The following is a 21,410-nucleotide window of genomic DNA, read 5'->3' as shown; positions in this document are numbered from 1 at the left end:
ACTGTTCTTATCTCAACCTGTGAGTTTTCTTACTTTCACCCTTCTGATTCTCTCCCCCATCCCACAGGGGTGGGGGGAGTGAGCAAGTGGCTGTGTGGTATTTAGTTGCTGTCTGGGGCTAAACCAAAACACCTTCACAGTGCTGGACAGCTTGAACTGTAATTGAGATTTGGCCACATGAATATTCTCCCTACAGTGGTAACAGCATCTCTGTAGTCCTCCCATGTCACCTGCCCTTTCTTCCAATGTTTGTACACTTTCCTTTTCCACCTAAGTTCTTGAAGAGGATCCCTGCTGAGTCAAGCCCACCTTCTGCCGCACTTCCTTGTCTTCCAACACATTGGAATTACTTGCTCCTGTGCTCTTAAAATGTTACCAGCATTCATGGACTCCAATACCTTCAAAAGTAGAATCCCAGGGGACCTTACTAACTAGCTCCTTCAGAAGCCTGAAGTATGCTTTTCCTGTATCCAGCATCAAAGTTTTTGTGGCTTTTTTCTCCTATCACCAATGATTTGAAACTCAACTACTTTGTGGTCACTGTGACCAAGACAGCCACCAATCACCACTTCACCCACAAGTCCCTCACTCTGTTTACAAACAACACATCTAGGAGGACACTTTTCCTAGTTGGGTCCCTTAGTATCTGCACCAAGAAGTTATTTTCAACATGCTTCAGAAATTTCCTCGATTTATTTGTCTGCTATATGATATTCCCAGTTTATGTCTTGAAAGTTAAAATATCTAGAGATATCCCTTAATTCCTTGTAGAATAATACAGCCCACTTAATGCTGAGGAATGCTAAATAGTTACATTTTCTGAAGAACTCAGGTATTTTCTAGTCTAAGTGGTTTAATTTCTAGCAAAACAAAATATACAGTATCATCTGGAGGCATTAAAGCAAATAATTTTGACACTTCCAAAGGGAAAGTTTCAGGTTTTGACAAAAATATTTTTTGCGTTTCAGACGCTTAAACAAAAATCAAAACTTTGCATAAGATTCAGATACTTGTAGGAAAAGAAACAAAAGAAAATTGGTTGAAAATAATCTTTTCCTTTAAATAAGATTTATTAGTGTACTTCATTTAACCTTGGATTAATATATCTATTCACCATACACTCTAGAGGTACATTTGTGACAGTGTAATGCAAATGTAGATCCTCCAATTTCTAACATATAGTTACATTTCATTTGGCTACAGTTAGATTTTGTGGTTCAGGCACTTTGTGATTTGCCTTGGTTCCTAGATCCATCAATAATTCATATTATTCAGGCTATATGTGCAGATTTCCCTTAAGCCATAATGTGCTACAGCTAGGCAAACCAAGTGATGGGAAACACGGCAGATTCCAACATGGGGAAACATTCTTAGATCCTGCATTAGCTGAGAAGTCTCCACAATGTCACTATACTTCCTTTACTTCTTTTTCTCTTTCCTTGACTTCTAAGAGAAACCAATATGGATGGAAGAAGAAAACAGTGCTTCCTAGTGCTTGAGATTGTTCATTCTCCCTTATTAATAGTAAAGCAGAAGGCATTCTCAGTAGATGAGTTATGGTTTGATTTGCACTTTTGCCAGGATCATATGGCACAAAATTGTGCATTTTTTTCAGCATTATTTATTACTTCCCACAGTTTGCTTTGCATGAAAGTGGCACTTTGTGTGACAGCACAGGTTGCACAAAATAAATAAAATGACCTGGAAGAGCTGTTTGAAAGAGCTTTTATTTTGTATTTGTTTTTATCTTTCATGTTTATATCATGGTAAAATGAACTTATTGGTCTTTGCTCTAGTTTTATACTCCTACATAAACCACCAAAACATTTTTCTTTGGGAGGTTACAAGGTACTAATGAAACAAAAAATAAACAGTATATAGAAGTGAAAATAGAAAGCAAAATAAAACCTAGCTTTCCATTACCTAAAATATTGTCCATATAAAATAAATCTAAGACACCAAGTCATTAAACTGAGCAGCGGTTTTCACTTAGTTGTACTTATCTATAGGACCAGGCCACTCCTGATGTACATAATGACCATCCTTCACCTCCTACTGATGCTCCCTGACTCAGACACTGCCCAATGAAGTGCTCTTTCCTGGTGACTGTTGGTCTCTGAGTCAAAAATCCCTTTGTGGGGATATAATCACATACAGAAAATGTCTCTCTAAGAAGCTGCATCTATCATTTGTTAAAAAAACGTTTCTTTTCATAGCAAGCTCTAAAAAAACCCAAAACAATCCCCCCCCCAAAAAACACCCAACCACTGCCCCTCAGAGATATAGCTGGCAGAGGCATCATGTATATTAAACTGGTGGTGCTGTCCCCCCTCCCCCTTCAGTCTCCCTCAACAACATATTTAAGGCCATACAGCTATATCATTAAATACTCATGAAGAAACTGTTACTGATAAGAGTTTTATAGCTTCTTCTTATCTTTCTTTCTTATTATTTATTTATTATTACTATTTTCTGTAAAGGAATGTAGAATTTCACTGCTAGAACTATATTATGATAGGTGATTGAAACAAAAAGCAAAACATAATGAAACTTTCCTAGTCTTTTTGATTTCTATAGCATAGAAACATAGGAATTAAAATCTTTTTTTCTTGGTCGTTTTTTAGACTTACAGAGATAAAATAATGAAAAAAAAAGCTTGATCTTCTATTAGCAAAGGTGTTGGCCAAGTTCTGCAACAATGTCAGTAGCGAAACTGTCCAAGTTCCTTAGAAGATTTTTCAGCCCAGAGGAGGAATATTCTTTTGTAACAAGATACAACCCTGCAGCCTTGAATTTTCCAGGGAATTGCATGTATTCTTCCTGCCTTGTTCCATTATTTATATGAATGTGATACATTCCTTTTTTCTGGCATATCAATATGTCTAACATTAGTGCAATAATCTTTTTTCAGATAAATGAGTTTCCTTTCCTTATATACACCTCTTGTCTATTACTGTTAAGGGTAAATACTGTTGGCTTTGAGGTAGTTCTTTTCTTCAGTTTTGGAAACATGAGTTCTTATCTTTTAGATTCCTTCTCCCTCTTCCTCTGACCACCTGACATATTAATGGTGATCTTTATGGTCATTGTCTTATAAATTTGTATTGCATTTTCTTCTGTGTTTCACTATATATGTGTTGTTAAACCACATTCTCCAGCTACTTCAGTAAGAATGCATGCTCTTTTCAAGCCTTTTAAAAATTAACTAGGATTCTCTTGCCGAGCCTGTTTCTGTTTTTACTTTATTCTCTTCCTCCAAGGTTTCTTCTCCAGTATTAGAATTTTTCCATAGGAATTTTGCCATTCATAACTATATTCAAATTATTCTAATGAAAGATCCTTCCCAATTAAAATGTCAAAAGAACACAAGAACAACTCCATTGACTTTCCATTATGGAGACAGTTAATATCCTTAAGCTGACTGCTCTTTGCTACATTTCATTGCTCTTTCAAACACTCTATCATTACATTTAGGTGAGAATTTCCTATGTACATAGGAGTACACACAACAAAAAATATGTATCAGTTGGATAAAACAAAGGCTTCACTGGTCAGGCTTCCAGCTTTTGTTTCCTTCAACTTTACAGGCTGTTCTATTGTTAGAAGGAATGTTTCTCTCTGACACTATCTACATTGATGACCTTTTCACTATGGTTATTTTCATTTACGTTTTATAATACTTATGGAAATGCTGGCTTCTAAAAGCTGGATGGTCCAGGCACAGTATAGACAGAGAGAAATCTAGATTTTCTTACTGATATTTGTGGATTTATGGCTCTCTGTTCCAGAGATATTTGAGCCCTGTACTTCAGAAATTGTTCTGGATTGTAAATTGATTTATTTGGTAAGAATTAGTACTTGTATGGATAGCACAAAACAACTGATCTACTTTCAAAGACACTAGTGACCTTTTGTTCATAAATATAAAGGGAATTGGACTTCTTAGAAGTCAAGACTTTTTAGACCTGCAAACTATCAATATGTTATTCACTTACAAACTGCTATGTGATTATAAGAGGATGTAACCACCTATCATGAAATTTCCAAGGTTATGGGTGAGTGATCTAATGATGAGTGAAAAAATTTAATATTTCCCCACTGCACAGCTGTTCAAATCCCTAAAGACCTTACTTTCCCCAAGTCTATCTTTATCTAGTTTTCACCCGAATTTTTCCAGTCCCAAGAAAGAGAGGCCAGGTGGTGGATAGAACCCCAAGGATACTTTGCATTTGGTCATGTAATTAGGGATGTTTTTAAGACATGTTTTAAAAAATGCTTTACAGCAACATAGACCATAATTTAACAGTGTTTATCACTTACAATTGCAGAAGCTAATAAAGTTATAAGGCTTCTTTTGGAAAGTTACATAATTTCATGCTTCTAAGATATCAAATTATATTTAAAATTGAACATGCTTTTTTTCATGCAGAAACAAAGCTAGATTGGTAAAACACCATAACAATTCTAATTCAAACACATTGTGCTGAACATATTAAAAGATATATGTTTTGAATTATTTTTATTCCATCCATCTTTTTGCTAAGTCTTGAGAGTCTCTTTCTGTTTTTTTTTTTAATATTTTTCCTTTAGCTGTTGTGATAACTTAGCTGTTACAAAAGAAGCTGATGGATGAAATCATGGCAATTTTTATTAATTTACCTTTTTCTATTCTTCTGTGAAATGGCTACAAGGGCTCACTATTGAGTATTAAATCTTTTAATATCCTTGAGTATGTAAGGGATTAAGCTAGAACAAGCATCTTCCACAGCAGGTAAGGTGGTGATGAAAGCCAATGTTAGCCTATCTACAGGCAGTTAAAAACAGAGCTTAGAGTGTGGATTTTATATAAACAAAGATTTTAAATCAGCACATGAGATCAGAATACTGAAACTATTCTATTGGGTTGGAGTGACTTTTCCAGTGGCCAAATATACCTATGAAGTATATTCACGAAATCAATTCACTAAAATCATAGAATTATTTGGATTGGAAAATACCCTTAAGATCATTGAGTCCAACCATAAACCTAACACTCCCAAGTCCACCACTGAACTGTGTCCCTAAATGCCATGTCTACACATCTTTTAAATACCTACAGGGACTGTCAGGATTAGGATAGAACTGGAGGTTGACAACACTGAAAAAGTTAGGAAGAAACTGTCATAGTGCCAGTATTGGCAGTCAAGAATGAATATAGAGTTCCCGGTCTCTGTGCTATCATCATCATCATCAACTACACTTAACTGATCCTTCACACAAGCAACAGCTGTGTTAAAAGAGGGGTTTTTGTCCAGTCTGAAGGGACTTGCAAAAGACAGCTCCAACCTTTTGCAGACTGTTCTACAGGTTTCTTTTAAATTCTGCTTTCCCTAGTTTCATCCCACAACTCCATTGTATGTCCTATCAGTGGGACTGTAATATAACTCCTTTATATATCCTATCAATCAGTTCTTCTCTGTCTGCACTGCTGATGCATTCCAGATTCCAACATGTAACTAAAACAGACCAACAGGATATATCAATCAGTTGCTGTGTTAGCCTATTTATATTTACATGGTCAGCCTTCTGGAATCATTAAATTTAGCTGGCTATGAAATATCACATTAATTCCTGGCAGTTACTGAGCTGTGCAATACTTGGAAGAGACATAGAGAGAAGATTCACACTATTGAGAATGGCTAGCAGAATTTCATAGCATGAAAAATCAGAGCAGGCCTTTCATGAATGCAAGAGCCTTGTGCTGAACTTGACATCTCTGAGGAATTCATTCAGCTATTGGACTACCTCCATGGGTGAATGAAATAAGAAGATACATCAACACCGGGGTCTCTTAACAAGAACTACATAAAGAACTTGAAGGTCTGAATCTCTAAAATGTTTAAATAACAAAACAATGATGTGAAGTAACAACATCTATCAGTGCTAAAAATAGAAAATTGAATACCTGTTCATGGACTACATACGTAAACTCACATATAATAGAATCTGCAAAGCCAAAAAGGTTAGAGAACAAAGATCTCTTTATCTTCTACAAGCCTATAAAAAGCTAGAAAGGAGCGTGAGTATTTCCCACATACCTAAATAAAGAAAGCCTTGAGCCATTAAGGCTGTTTAGATTCATATTTTCATTAACAGTGGGGAATTTGCTCTATTTGAATTCTCACTTGATTCAAAAAGCACAGTTTAGGATCATTTCTTTCATGCATATATCACATGCTGACTTCAAAGGGAAAAAGAACAAAGAGACCCAGACATGCAATAGTCTTTAAATTTTGTTCATTTCTCTTTGCCTTCTCCTCTGGCCACAGATATTTTAATACATGGTTCTATTCACTCTTATGTTTGTTATTATCTGATAGCCCATTCTTCAGCTATGATAGTGAGTGTCAGTATAAAACATGTCATTTTAAGTGTACAGGTATTAAAGCTTGAAAACAGTTTTCCACATCCTGTATAGCATATAAGTGTGTGTTACGAGGTTTTTCAGGTCTTGGGCCATTCTGAAAGGATACAAAAGCCTTACAGCCATTCCCAGTGAGGTTTCTCAGAGAATGAGCTCCTGAGCCAGGCAGATATCCAGAGTTCAAGAGATTAATTAGCACTGATGACCTAGAGGTGGATCAGACAGTAAGTATTATACAGGAGTTAATTAGGTACAGCCTGGCTTAGGTGAGCTCATCAACTTCAAGGAGAGGGGAGTTCCCCTTGATGAAAGCCACTGAATTGTAGTGGCCATAAGCTAATACAGCATTTTTAGGGAAGTTCAACAGCTGAGTCTAGTTATGCCCAGAGCCTCCAAAAGCAGATTCCTTAAGAACTAAAATGAACGAAGGTCTGTTTAGTAGGAACTAAAATAAGGGATGAGGAAGAGAACAACATGAAAACAGAGTGGTGGCTTTGTTTCCTATTGCGTGTTGTTTACAGACTAAAAAGCTTTGTAAGCCAGAAAACAGTAGTTTGGATTGCTTTTGTTGAACTAGAAAATTAATAAATAGCTCCTGAAATGCTGAACCTGCAGAGGGATTTAGGATTTTTTCTGTAATCTACATTCTGCTGCATGTCTAATCTAACCTTGAAAAGGGTAATATCACAAATTTAATTTGTGTGTAAGAATCTATTTAGGGCTGTAAAAATCCAAAGCATTCCAATAGGTGCATGCAAACAAAATCACATAAGATACTCAAGTAAGACCAACGAAAATGTAAACCACGAAATGAGGCTACAATAAAAGGTAAACTGGAAATACTGTTGTGCTTCTCAGCCAAAGAAGCTGATGAATAAGTTATGCAGAATAGCTTAAACAGAAGAATATGCCTGTGTCAAGAATATTTACAGGGATGAAGATGCATTTAATTATAAAACAACTGTCTAAATGAAGAAACTTCAGAGATTTCAGTGTCATTAAATAGTATTTTTGACAACATGTTTCTGTTTTCAAACCCTTCTCATATTTTTCCCTTTTTGATACTTCCAACAGCTTGCAGGTATGTGTAAGTTTTTAGTATTATTATTACTTATTACTATTATTATAATTGAAATGTTTATTTATAGACAGTGGCTCTGCCTGGGCCTGTTTTTCTGTTAGTGGAATTAATCTGGTTTTAGTAAGTTTTTGAAAGTGTTGAGAAATTGTTCTTATTACATACACACACTGAGAGCTTCATATCCTAAAGAAAGAAAGACTTTTCAGAGCACAGTAACTACTTACTCAGTCTATACATATGCCTTTCAAACGGTGTTCTGGCAACTATTTAATTCCTCATAGAAGCACTGTATTGTAATAATATTTCCCATTCAAGAACTTTCATCAGTGTAAAGGCTGACCAACATTACTGCAAAGGTGATTTTTGATAGAGCTAGTATATATATATATCTGTATCTTAAAAAGGGGGAAAAGTCATAAAATAATATAATATTGTTGAAAAACAGGAAACCAAATTAATGCTGTGAATTTCCTGTTTTTCACCAATTCTTTTGAAATGAAATATTAATAATAGTCTGTATAGATGGCTGTAGCTTTTTAAAATATTGCTTCACTTAAAGAGCATTGAATATCAAATGTGTTGAAATCAAATAAATACATAAAATACTAGCTTCAGGGGAATCAGAGTAGCTGAATTCTAGGTATATAAGAAAAAAAAGTTATAAGAACCATAGGTTTGGTTTCATATTGTATTGGGGTTTTGGTTTTTTTTTCTGTTTGTTCGGATTTTTTTGTTGCTTTTTTGTGGGTTGGTTTTTGTTTGTTTGGTTTGGGTTGGTTTTTTTTTTAAATCAGATCGCCAGCCTGCTAATCTGAACTCTTGTGGACTTTAGAGCACTTACCCTACCAGTGAATAATAAATAGAATGTTACAGAGTAATTTCAATTCAAACTGAAGTAGTGTTACTGCAGGCCTTAATAAAGGTATACTTTAATACAGGCGTAACTTAATAAAAACATTTTAGAAACTGTGCAGACAGGCAAGATTCCTGAATAAATTTATTTTCTCTTACAGAACTGTCTGGTTTCTCGATTGAGGTAAGATGTACTTTACTGATGTTCATTGACTGTATTGTAGTAGTGGTCTTCACATTCTCAGTTAGCCCACTGCTCCCAGAGCTACGGGCTCAGCGAGGGGAAGGAGCTGTTGTGACTGACATAACTTACTCTTTCCCGAAAATGAAATAAAAAATACTGATAATTACCTTGACATATTTTAAGTATTTACACAAGATTGAAATTTCATTCAAAAAACCAATATTTGCTGATTTAACAGGTCTATAGTTTTAAAAGGTTAGCAATTCCTACGGAACTGGATGTCAGAACCTGAAATAGAAAAGCCTAATGAATTGCCAGTTCTTTCTTGAATTTTTACCTCCAGTTAAATTAGTGACAATAGGTTGCATCTATCTGACGCCCTCCCTTTATTCCATTTTGTTTCACATTCCTCTAAATTTAGCAATTACCTGACAGCAACCACAAGCACTTTGCTTACCGAGCTGGATTTATCAGAGAGGCTCTAGGGTTTTCCATCTCCTTGCCCTCTGGATCCCATTAAAGAGGAGCTGCACAACATATGTCCCTCAACCCTCCTCGAAACATATCTGGATCTGTATCCACCCTTAGATTTCAATGCTGTTGTGAATTTTATCATAAGAAATCAGACAAATAGAGCCTGTGCTGCTTTTGGTAAAGCTTTACATCTCCCTGGTGCTTTACATTTAGGGCGGGGGAGAAAACAAAGGAAAGCAAAAACCATGAAAAGTCTAACCAGTTGTACTAAATGTGGTGGGGGAGGGGACGAGGGTGAGAATCCTTTGCTGACCCCCATAGGCAATTAGCTCACAATAGTTAGTCATGCGACTTCATTAGTTGCTCTCTGCTAGACAATATTGCTGCCTTCTCAACAAGCCCACACACAGTGTGTTCTAATCAGCTAATTACTGCTGTATTTCTGTCTTATCCTATTCTACAAATAGTATTAGAAAGTAGATAATGTCACAAAGCTTCAAACCAACTTTCACAATCAAATGGTCTGTGACAAATTCTTTTCTGGGTTTCATACAGGTACAAAGGCCCCTTTGCTTTGTACTTATTGATATATTATGCCTGACAAGTACCTCTCTATGCTGGGACATTTCAACAGATTAAGTTTGTCACAGGTGACCAAAGGACTTTTTCAGAAGCTGAAACTGAAATTCTTTAATCTCTGGGGCAGTTTGGAGTGGGGTGGTAAGGAAGGCGGCTTAACAACTGTTTTCTCCCTATTTTCATTCATCAGGATTGAGTTTAAACACCTCTCCTCTCCATGATCTGTTTTGAATATTGCTGTGTCAAAATTGGTGAATTTTATTTTGTTTTTATTTTGATGTATTGTAGTCCCAATTTTTCAGTTTTATACCGTGGACTAGTACATTATTTAGTTTCAGCTACAGAATGCTTAAGCTTTTGCTGTTTGTTTTAATGGGACATTTTGACACATTACAACGAATGTAAAATTCTGTGTTTCATATCATTTATATATACACAAACAGTATAGAAAATGCATCAGAGTTTTTGTCATTAAAGTACTTTTACCCACATATTTTTGTTTCCAGATCTATCTTCCTAATGCTGAAACAGTTCTTCCCCGATTTCAGTGAAATATATATTGACACATAACTCCTTTTTACACCTCAGGAAGTACTCTGATTAAGATCAGTTCATGCTAGTGAAGGGCAAATCTCAAAGGCTCAAATCAGATCAATCATGCATTTTTTTATGCTTACACAAATATCAGCTATTCCGAAATAAAACTGGTCTCGCAGTTTCAGAAGTAAAAAGTTTTCTCATGAGATTTTTTGGTATTTCTGACTATACACACAAAAAAATGTTGTAAATTCTCACTTTTTAAAAACTTTTACTTCCAGTCCTTAGTAGATCACACCCCAACATCTTAGAAATTCTAAAAAAGGATTCAACAGAAAAGTGCTTACAAATGTGAATGCTCTCTTCCAAATGGGAGTAGCTGCTCTAAGTAATTTTTTCTGTGGTGATTTTTTCCAGGAAGCATTTTCGTTCCAATTCTGCTTTATTTATTTCCTAACCTGTTGGCTTTAGAATCAGTTTGGGCTACTGAACATGCCCTGACAAAGATCTGCAGTCTTTATTAGAGTAAATTATTACTATTTTTAAGCAATATGTAAGTAACTATTTATTAATGATTAAAAAGGTAAGAATTAGGGAAAATCCAAGCCATAGTTCTTAAAATTTGGAATCTGTTCTTTTTTTTAATTTAAAACATGTATTTAGATGTATGCTTTCTAAGAAGCAAAAATTTAACTACAGCAAACCAAAATATTTAGATTGACTGTCTACATATGAAGCAAAAAAACCAGCCTTATTTGATCTCATACAGAATGTTTTCTGTGAATGTATTTGTCCTGTAAAATTCTGAGATCCCATTCTCTAGACACACAAAGAGGTTTAATCTCAGATCAGAATGTGGTTAAGACTTGCATAACCTGTTTAATTAACTTCTTTAACCATTGGCCATGACTTCAATGATTTGCAGTAGCTTAAATTTCACAGGTGTGCTTGTGTATTTGTTTGTTTTTCATTCAATATAAAACGGCAACACAACTTTTCATGGCTTATTAGCATTCTGCCATCTCAGCAGATTACCCTTCTGTGGAGGAAAGGCTGAAGGGCTGAGTTTGAGGAGCGCAAGGCAGGGAGAAGGAACACTGCCACCTACTGAAGTAGCTCTTCCTAGTCCACCTCCAAACTCGGTTTTACTCAGAGGCTTCCAAGCTGAAGTCGCTTGTGCCAAGAGCTGCAGCATCACCTTTGCCCCAGCAGTGTATTTGCATATGCTGCTGTCGAAGGTCCCAAAGAACCTGCTACTTATATTATGAAAAAGCATGAACATCAGCAAACTCCTCACTTTCCTTTTCGTTGTGCTTCTTTGCTGGTTGGGGAATTCACCTAAATACATGTGGCAAAGCTAAAAGTAAAAGGCATATGTAATGATAACGTCTCAGTCCTACTTCCTTTAGAAGATATGGCATGCAAGTGTTAGAAATTTTCTTGGCACTTACACCCAAAGACATGTGTCTGACCAATATGTTAGCAGGCATGAGGCCATTTGGCAGATGGATGTGAGCACACTTAGCCAAAAAATATGTTCATCAACTGTATATGTTGAAGGCATAATATTCACCTGGGGAATTCAAAATGGATCTCAGACCAGGGGAGTTTCCACGCCTATGATAAAGCTAGTAGATAAACAACTCAAAGTGCAGTGATTTAAGATATAAAATTTCAAATTCGTTCCAAGTTAAAGTAATATTCTTACCGCCTAACTTGACTTAGAAAATGGACTTTTAAAATCGTGTCTTTGAGGTAGGTGTTGCCATTTCTAATGCTGAGATTTCCTTATACTTTCTAATAAAAAAATTACAAGGAACATTATTCTGATTGTAGCCTGGTTGCATATAATCTTTCTAGCCAGTTTAGGTAAGTATTCAACAATATGGGTAAAAAAAAAAACAAATGGACAATCTCCAAAAAAAAGTGGGAAAATGTGCTTCTTCTATAAACCATGTGATAATGCCTCATTTACCTCATTTATTTATCAAAACCAACAGTCTTCAAAGTAAATGATATGATGTTCACTGACTTAAAAAAGCTCAGCTGAAGTGCATAGTGATTATCCCATCTATATTTTGCTTTCCATACTGGTTTGATCCATTTAAGACATTATACAGCAATATATGAGTATTAGTATTTTTTCCTAAACTGAAAATAAGCCTCAGTTACTGAAGTGCTGTAGGAGCAGCAGCCATTTTTTTCAATTCCACATTGGAAACTGGAGTAAATATAATTGTTCTATCTAATTGTCCATTATTAAGCTATCTGATTCATTACATATGCTCTCTCACCATTACAGCTCACTAGAAAGTTTAAATATGTCCTCTGGAAAATTGAGGTCCCAGGCACAAAGATGTCTTACTGTTTCTAAAACTTAGACGTTATCATGAAGCTAGATTTTTTTAAGACATTGTCTTTTTCTGATGAAGAAATTATGTTCTGAATCATGAATTTTCGTCAGCTATATGTGCTGAGAATCGGATTTGCTCCCAGGGAAGGTTAATGAAAAGACTCCAAGGCTTCCACTGCTCACATGGGCCCCCTAGACCCATGTTGGTATAAATCTGAGCTAAAAAAGGAAATGCATTTTTATCTCCTTGCTCTGTATACATGATTCCTGTCAAGGCTGACATAATGCACACCTCTTTTTAGATCAGCCATTGTCTAGAATCACATTTTGAGTACCTTTTGTTAAATAACATTTGAAAAGTAATTAAGAGGATCTTTCATATTTCCATGTAAATCCTTGAAAACTGTTTTCAACCAAAAAATGTAATTGTTTTGTTTGACCTTACACTGTACTGCCCCTGGGAAAGCTCTCCATAATCCTTATTACAAATTTACTTAGTGTTGTCTCTTGTTAGCAGATGTGCTCTGTCTTTTTTTGTCACTCATTATATTGTTATTGTGTAACTAACTTTCATTTCCACAGTCTCATTTCTTGTTTACAGTGTTGCTTTCTTTATGGAAGCAATGCTTCTATTCACATTTTTATAGCTCAGCCATTTAATATAATCTGTTAATTAGATGTAATAATTTGCTTTTTGTTTGCATTTTCTTTTCATACATTCTCTTTAGTGGGGGCTGTAAGTGAGGAATGACATTCAGTGCAGATCCAATCCTGGTCAAAGGTATTCGTTAAATAAATTAATTAAATAAATTAATTAAATAAGTGCTCTCCATGACAGGCCATGAATGTGCCAGAAATAACACTTCACCTTTATATAATAATTCTAATTTGGACAACTTACTATTACTTATAATATTCTATAATATAGGCTTAAAGCACTGTTTTAGGTAAATGTTATTTTTGTCAGTGAAGAAAATGAGTATAAAACGTAAAGCACTAGATTAATAAATAGGTTATGTTATCTTCTCTCGTTCATTAAATGACCACACTCTTACTTGTATACGCAGAGTATTTAGATGCCTATTTTCCACCAATTTGAAGTTGTCCCTTTGGACTATTTTGCATGTATTGCCTTATGAAAATTATTTCTTCCCTAGAGATGGACTTTCTAACTTTTACCCTAGTGAGTGTTTCACATTGCACATGGAAAAGAGAAAGATCATTTGATGCTTGTTGCCTCTCAGTAATATAATATCTGGGTTTATTAATTTTTCCACAGAATTGAAAGTTTGTTCACTATGATTGACAAGGCTCTGACTTGCTGTTTACATTCCCCTTTTCCTAGGGTATTTATCTATATATTTATTTATATATTTCCCTTTGGAAAGATTGTATCATCTTGAACAAATATGACAAATTGAACAACTGAGCAGATATCTTGAGAGTTTAGCAGACAGGCATACATTTTCATGGATGAGGTGTTCCATATCTGTTTCATTACAGGAATGGTGTCTGGAAAAAATTGAGTAAAGAACAAAAAGAGACCCACCTCCCCTAATATTAGAAAACTTTTATAATATTTTGCGATGAGTTGAAGAGCTGCAATTAGTTATTAAAAAAGAAACATCTTCGAATCTGACAGTTTATTGTTTCATTATTACAATTACTGTCATAGGTTGAATTTGGCTAAATTGTACTTAATAATATAATAAAAATAAGAGAGATCATGATTTAGTGTTAAAGTCTGAATATGCTAATGCATCATTTCCCATCTTAAAGAGGTGCAAAAATAACTGTTAAATATTTTGAAAGTATTCACTTTGGTTGAAAACAACAGCCCTGGTAGTCTTCTGGGCAGTTTTTGGATTAGATACCCAAGGACAGTAGGCCATGGTAATGCTTATTTTGCAAGTGCCAGATCTTGTGAAACTGGAAATATGAACTGGTGGTAGCAAGTTAGGGATCTTACCTCCATGTATAGGAAATTTGTGTCAAAAGACTAAGAGAACAAGTGAGACTGTGTAGAAGGCAACCGGTATGGTGAGGCATGCTGGCTTACTCCCTGCCTGTCTCAGGGACATGAGACATGTCTCTGCAGTGAAATACAGGGTTTTGCTAGGGATGACTGAACCAGCTCTGAGGAAGCTGGGTTTTTTTACGCAGTAAAGTGATGTACCACTGAAAGATAATCATTTGGATTTGGGAAGCAGTACAAACACACCAGTTAATTAGCTCTGCTCTCAGTTTACACAGCTGCACTGCTCCAGGTTGAGTATGATGCTGCACTGTATGGTGTAGGCATGCCCTTGGGACTCTCCTCTGGAGATACATCACCCTGATTTCCTCTCAAGATAGCCACCTAAGCAATTCTTCAAAAACCATACAGTTATCAGTCCTTTCAAAAGCCAGCTGGATCAGGTGGATGTTGAAACCCCCCACTTCTATGCACAGATCAATAGTTACCCTCATATTAAAAAGAAACCTGGGAGAATTTCACTTCAGTACCTACCCAGCTCATATTAAGATAAGATATATTAAATGGAGAAACTTCAACAATAGGAACTAACTATAACTTCAGACTAATTGTGCGTAGTGCTCCCTTGCTTCTCACTACTGAATTTCTTTCACTTTGTATGAAATATCCCATTTCCACTGGCACAGGCCTCCCAGCAGGCTCCTGTCTTCTTCTAGGGGAGTTCCCTAACTGTTCAGGCAGAAGGTAAAATTACAGATAGGAATGGGAGATAGCACTAATTTTGTTTCCACTCTTTTTCAAGCATGTTAAACAAAAAAACACCAAATTTTGTTAACTATAAGCTGTATCACAATGTATATAGTGGTATTCAACTGAAGCAGCCTTGCAAATTCCAAGACAAATTCTTCTGTTACTCACGTGAGAACCATGAGGCACTTCAAGATCCTGCTATAGCCAAATCTTTATCAAACTCTTAAGCCAAGTCATCAGAAAACAAAACAAAACAAAAAACACCCAAACCCTCCAGTTTAAATACCTGACATTTGCAATGAAGCTCTGCAGAAATTTCTGTGCAGATGTAAACATTGGGGAAGTTTCTCTGTTTCCATTGTCTTCATCTATGAAACTGTGTCCCTACTTTTTTTTTAATGTCCTTCCCAATGTATGTGATTGTTGAAAAGCACTCCTGTGTTTGTAGAGGCCCAAGTCTCTACAAATACCCTCTAAAGCAAAGTCATGACCTTTGAGCAGGAGAGGGCTCAGTATGACCCCAGTATAGGTGCCGTCAAACTTTCTCTTTTGAAAAACAAGCTAACCTTTTATTTGAAGAGGAAGTGGAAGAGAGAAAGTGAAAGTGAAAGGGAGAAGGCGAGAAGACCCAGGCATTCCTAGTAGGAATGGCCCCGGAAATGTAAACAAGCAAGAGATAACACAAACCAAGCCAAACCCAAGCAGCTGGATTTCTTTTCAGCAGCTGGAAGCTGTGGGAACCTTAAGTCCTCACACTCATACATATCCTCTTCATGGAAATGAGTCAGTTTTATAGGAGCGTCATAGAAAAATGGGCAGGAAAAGACCTTGACAGGTCATGTAAGTTTTGTCCCTTCTCCAGCCTTCATTGTTTCCAAAATACAGGCTGGTCCTATGAATAATTTATGGTTTATCTTTCCCCAGCCTAAATAAACAAAAAATAATAAATGCTATTTACACAAAGAATAAGTCTACAGCAACTTGTGAGAAGATGAAGGCCTCTTGTCTTAGCTTAAAAAATAACCACAATAGGTTGTGAACTCTGGGACTTATTTCTAATGCATGGCATTTGCTACAATGGAATAATGGTAAAAATTGTTTATCTAAGGATTTCCACTTTTGTTTCTAATTTGGGTGGAAAGATTTTACAGAGTTCCTTTTCAGATTATTAACCTATTATTCTCTGAAAAGACTGTGTTTATTTACATGCTACTGATTTCAAGGACATTAATCTAATACTACACTCAGTAGTATAATCTTTTTTAGCATCAGTAGCATCATGTTCTTTAATTTGGTAGACAGAGAAAAGTGTTCTTATTAGCATTTAAATATTTGGTAGTCATTTGGGATAGAAATCTTAAATTTGCATTCAAGTTTTACGACAGACTAAACCTGAACATCTGACGGAATTTAAAATACTGTTTTCTAATCAGATAACTATTTGTTCATCTGGAAGATGTGTGTTTCTTTATTCTAAATGAAAATGCCATAGGGTTTGTCCAAGGATAAACTACAGTACTACAATTCATTTAATGGAAAAGCTGTTTACACTATTCAACTGGTTCAGCTTTGCAGACCCAAGAGGGTTGCTTCTCAACATCAAGGAGCCCAGTATAAGCTATGTTATATGAAGTAGTAAGTAGACAAGAATGTAGAATTCCCCTAATGTAAAACATACGGGGATCTTAGCCTCTAAATATAGCAACAGTTTCCCAAATGTCTGGCTAAGGACTAATGTTGAGAGCAGGGTTTTCTTGCCCCTGTCCCTTTTTCTTGCCAAGTAAACATGCTTATCTATGGCAACTTTCAGAATGGAATCGTAATTGTTCATTTAGTACATAAAAGTATTTTCATTTTATAATAATAGAAAAGAAGATACCAGTACTGGAGCTAGTATAAATTAACATAACTCCATTCTTTCAGTGGTTTGTTGGAACCTGTGGTGGGTTAACCTTGGGTGGCTGCCAGACCCTAACTCAGCTGCTCTGTCGCTCCTCATCAACAGGACAGGGAGAAAACTAAGGTGGAAAAACCTGTGCTTGAGATAAAGGCAAGGATATCACCTACCAGTCACTGTCATGGGCAGAACAGACTCAACTTGGGAAAAATTAATTATTTTCAATTTAAATTTGAGTAGGATTGTGAGAAACAAAGACAAAACTAAAAAGACCTCCCCCCATGCCTATTTCTTCCCAGGCTCAACTTCACCCCTCCATTCCTGACTCTTCTACCTCTTTTCCCCGAAGTGGCACAGGGGGATGGGAATGGTGGCTTGCAGTCAGTTCATAACACAGTCTCTGCTGCTCCTTCCCCTTCACACTTTTCCCCTGCTCCAGCACGGGTCATTTCTATGGGGCACAGTCCTTCAGGAAGAGACTGCTTCTGCATGGGCTCCTCTCCATAGACCACAGTTCCTGCCAGAAAGCCTGCTTCTGTGTAGACTCTCCACAGGTTGTGAGGGGACAACCTGCATCACCATGGTCTTCTCCATGGGCTGCAGGAGAGTCTCTGCTCCAACACCTGGAGAACCTCCTCCCCTTCCTTCTTCTCTGGTCTGGGTGTCTGCAGGATTGTTTCACATTCTTTTGTCACTCATGTCTCTCACAACCGCTGCACAGTGCTTTCTACTCTTTCTAAACTACATTTTCATAGAGGTACCGCCAGCCTGGCTGATGGGCTCAGCTGTGTCCTGCAGTGGGTTCATTGGAGCCAGCTGGAACGGGCTGTGTCCAGCACAGGGCAGCCCCTAGCTTCTTGTCACAGAGGCAACCCTTGCAGCCCCCTGCTCCCAACACCTTGACACATAAACCCAGTACAGAACTATCCTGGAGAACATCAGCTGACAGTTTTGACCAGAATGTATTTTTATCACAGAAGATCTTTTTGACATCCCTTTAAGTGTGATAATTCCATAGGTAGGTAAGCCTTAAGTTTTACTGGCACTAATGAGAAAATAAGAATCCAACTCCAAATTGCCACTTCCTTCCCTAGGCTTCCCTTAATTTTTTTTCTATTACTTTTTAATTGTAAATTTCCTGTTACTTCCACATCTTGGACAGCAGAAAGCTATGCAGGCACTGGCAGTAGAACAAAACAAAATGCTGAGTACTTGATTTATTAGCTATAAAAATAAGAAACATGGCATAGAGACAAAAACCCTTTGGAGCTTCTAACTGATAATAGCCCAGGCACTGACTTCAGGTTGCAAATGCAGAACATTTCACATGATGGGTGGGTTATCCATTTCAACTGAGCATCCAAAAATTTTAAGTACTTGTTCCAGAGCAAGACACCAAAATCAGTAAACTTCTGCTAGTGTCTAAAATGAAGTAAGCTGTTCTGATTTCAGCTTTGTCATCAGGGTTGTTTTGAGACAGGTTTGTTAAACTTAGTGAGAAAACTACAAAGCCCAGTTCTTCCTCCTACTGATCAACCTCATCAGTGAAACTGTTGCCTTGCCACTGCTGCTGTCACAGATTTTACTCTTTTAGAAAAAGGTTTGAATTTTAAACACTTGTCTGCCCCTAATCAGTAGAGCCTACCGTAAAGTGTGTATTTTTTTTTATTTCAGTTCAATTAATGGGCCTAGACTTAAGCATGTACTTAAGTGCTTTGATGAATGGGAAAGAATAGTAATGCTTATCTAAGCATTCATGGTATTTTTTGATTGATACAAGTGACCATAGTCTAGGATTTATTTTTTCTTTTGTTTGATCTTAAGGGGAAACTTTGTTTGCATTTACTTTGATGCTCTCTACACTTAATTTTCTCTGACTCCTTTGTTACCCAAGATTTATCCCAATGTAGCTGAAAGCAGCAGTTAGCTCTTACCAATTGAGACAGAAATAAAAGCAAATACAGTTAAATTGCCAGTTTGAAAAGCCCTTGCCAGACATTTATTAACAAGAAGAGTTCATTTTCTAATCTTTCTTCTTACTTTTTCTAGACAAGGGAGGAGGTGGTAGAGGGGAATATGATATCGCTGTTTATAAAACCAAACATATCTGCAACAGGGGATTAACATTCTTTTTCCTCCCAGAAACAGGAGCACTTATATTCTCTTGGAACTATGTAGGTGCTCTTGGATACTGTAAAAAACCTTGAAGAAAGATAAATGAAGCTAACATTTTGGTGAGAATGTCTTGAGTTTTTGGCAGAATTTGTAAAAGTATGTTTGAAGGCTCCAATTCCTCTTCAATGTTACAGATACAGAACTTAAACCCCTAACAGAAGAAGGGATTCTGACAAAGGCTGGTAACTAAAATGAAATCAGCCAGTATCAATAAGTTTAGCTGACAAAAAGGCAGGAAGAACAATTGGGGAATTGGCTTTCAGTTTTTAATAGTCTTTTATTTGTGTTTTTGTGTTGATGTTTGTTAATGATAATTGCCTTTCCCTGTATTGTTTATTTTTAATGAGTCTCTCAAAATGGAGCGTAAATACTGTAAAATCACAACAGTAATTATTCTGATCTACTTGTAAAGGAGTAGTAAAAAAATAAACAGGACACTGGTGAATTTAGGGCTTAAATGAAGTTTGATAAATTATTCAAAACACTGTTTAATATCACAAATCTGGGGTGCAGACTTGGGTTTATCTTCCTTAAAAATGATCCAAAGCAGTATGCAATGGCCCAGCTTGCTAAACATTTCTAGCTCTACTTTGGTCGGTATTTGAAAGCTATAGTCCATCCTGAGGAATGTAGCACTAAGAAGCAAGTCAAACAACCTCAGAAACAACTTCTATATCTCTATTAAGCCATAAGTTTAACTCCCATAAAAAGGCAACAAATTTCAGTCACAACAGCTCTAACTCTACCAAGACCATATAGTGGTCTACCAATGCACTTATACTGCTTCTGAAACAAACCTTTTGATACTTATTAAAGGATCCTCTCAGTTTAACTGTAGGGTGTAATGAGGCCCAGAAAAGAAGGTGCTCAGGCACCTCTACTAGCACCGAGGGGGCAGTAGGGCCCCTCCAGTATAGAGGCGGTCAGAGACAGGGAAATTATAGGACAGTCCTTGAGAGTGTCAGTGTAGGTTTGCACTATTAAATTAATCTTTAGGAGGGAATATTTTCAGATACCAGATCACCATGTATTGTCAGAATAGCTGTAAGCATGTTCTCTGTACAGCACTCCCAAACAATGTCCAGGCACAAATCAGAAGTTACTACAGGGTAATAGCATTGCCACAAGGGAAAGCACATTCAGGCACCCTGTACTGACAATGAAGAAAGTTCGATAGCATGGATTCAGAACATTGGTCTCGGCTGGTCTCAAGGCCAAAGAATGGTCTCGTGCACTAAATCTACTAGTACAGATTTAGTCACAGATTACTTTAAAATAATTAAGTAATTGCACACTAAATTCCATATATAAAAGGCTTTTAGGCAATTACTCCCATTTTCTTTGAAGTTACTGAATCAATGGAAGCGAGATCCTTTGCTTTGTGACCACTTTCAAGTCACTGTGCCTTGTCTTTAACCACTGCCTTCACTGTGAGATTAACATCCTACTTCACAGAAGCATAGGCCAAGTTTTTAAAATGTTATTCCTTTAAAGCAAGATTTATATGAACAATATATGTGCATTAAGTAAATATATAGACAGATATGTTTGTATATATTTTTATACAACATTAGATATAAAAATATTTGTAAATATATAAATACATAATTTCACAGGTATGTCAAAAAGTTAAACATTAATTCCTGGATATCCTCTCAAATCCATTTTGAACCAACTGTACCATGGAGGTCATAGAGGAAAACCTTTGTTTCATTTATTCTGAAAGTAGTAGCCACAACAAGCTGGTAACCTTTTCTTCTTCGATTAAGGGTTTTTGATTGCTTTGTACTAAGGACCCACCATTCATGTCTCACACGTGTTACCTTCAGTGTTACTTTCTGTGATACAGTGGAGGAAGGTAAAGAACTCACTCTAGTCATAAAGATGTTTTGCTGTGAAGGGAAAGGATCAGTTCCCAGATCTGAACTTTAGGTAGTCAGTGTTCACGCTCAAGAATTGTGAAAGCCTGTTTGCTTTGTACTCATCTCTATGTTGTCTTAGACTTCCACTTGATAATTCAGCACGCCTTCCTGTGAGTTCCTTTCCCCTAAGGAGTGGCAGAGTTCAGTGAGCACTAATTCTCCAAAGCTTTATAAGTATGTAGGTACTGGGCTGTCAAGATTCCCCAGACAAAGTGTACAGTGTAACTG

The sequence above is a fragment of the Phalacrocorax aristotelis genome, chromosome 9, assembly GCF_949628215.1.
Source record: "Phalacrocorax aristotelis chromosome 9, bGulAri2.1, whole genome shotgun sequence".
Lineage (NCBI taxonomy): Eukaryota > Metazoa > Chordata > Aves > Suliformes > Phalacrocoracidae > Phalacrocorax > Phalacrocorax aristotelis.
The sequence above is the reverse complement of the archived record's forward strand: the minus strand, read 5'-3'. Positions refer to the sequence as shown.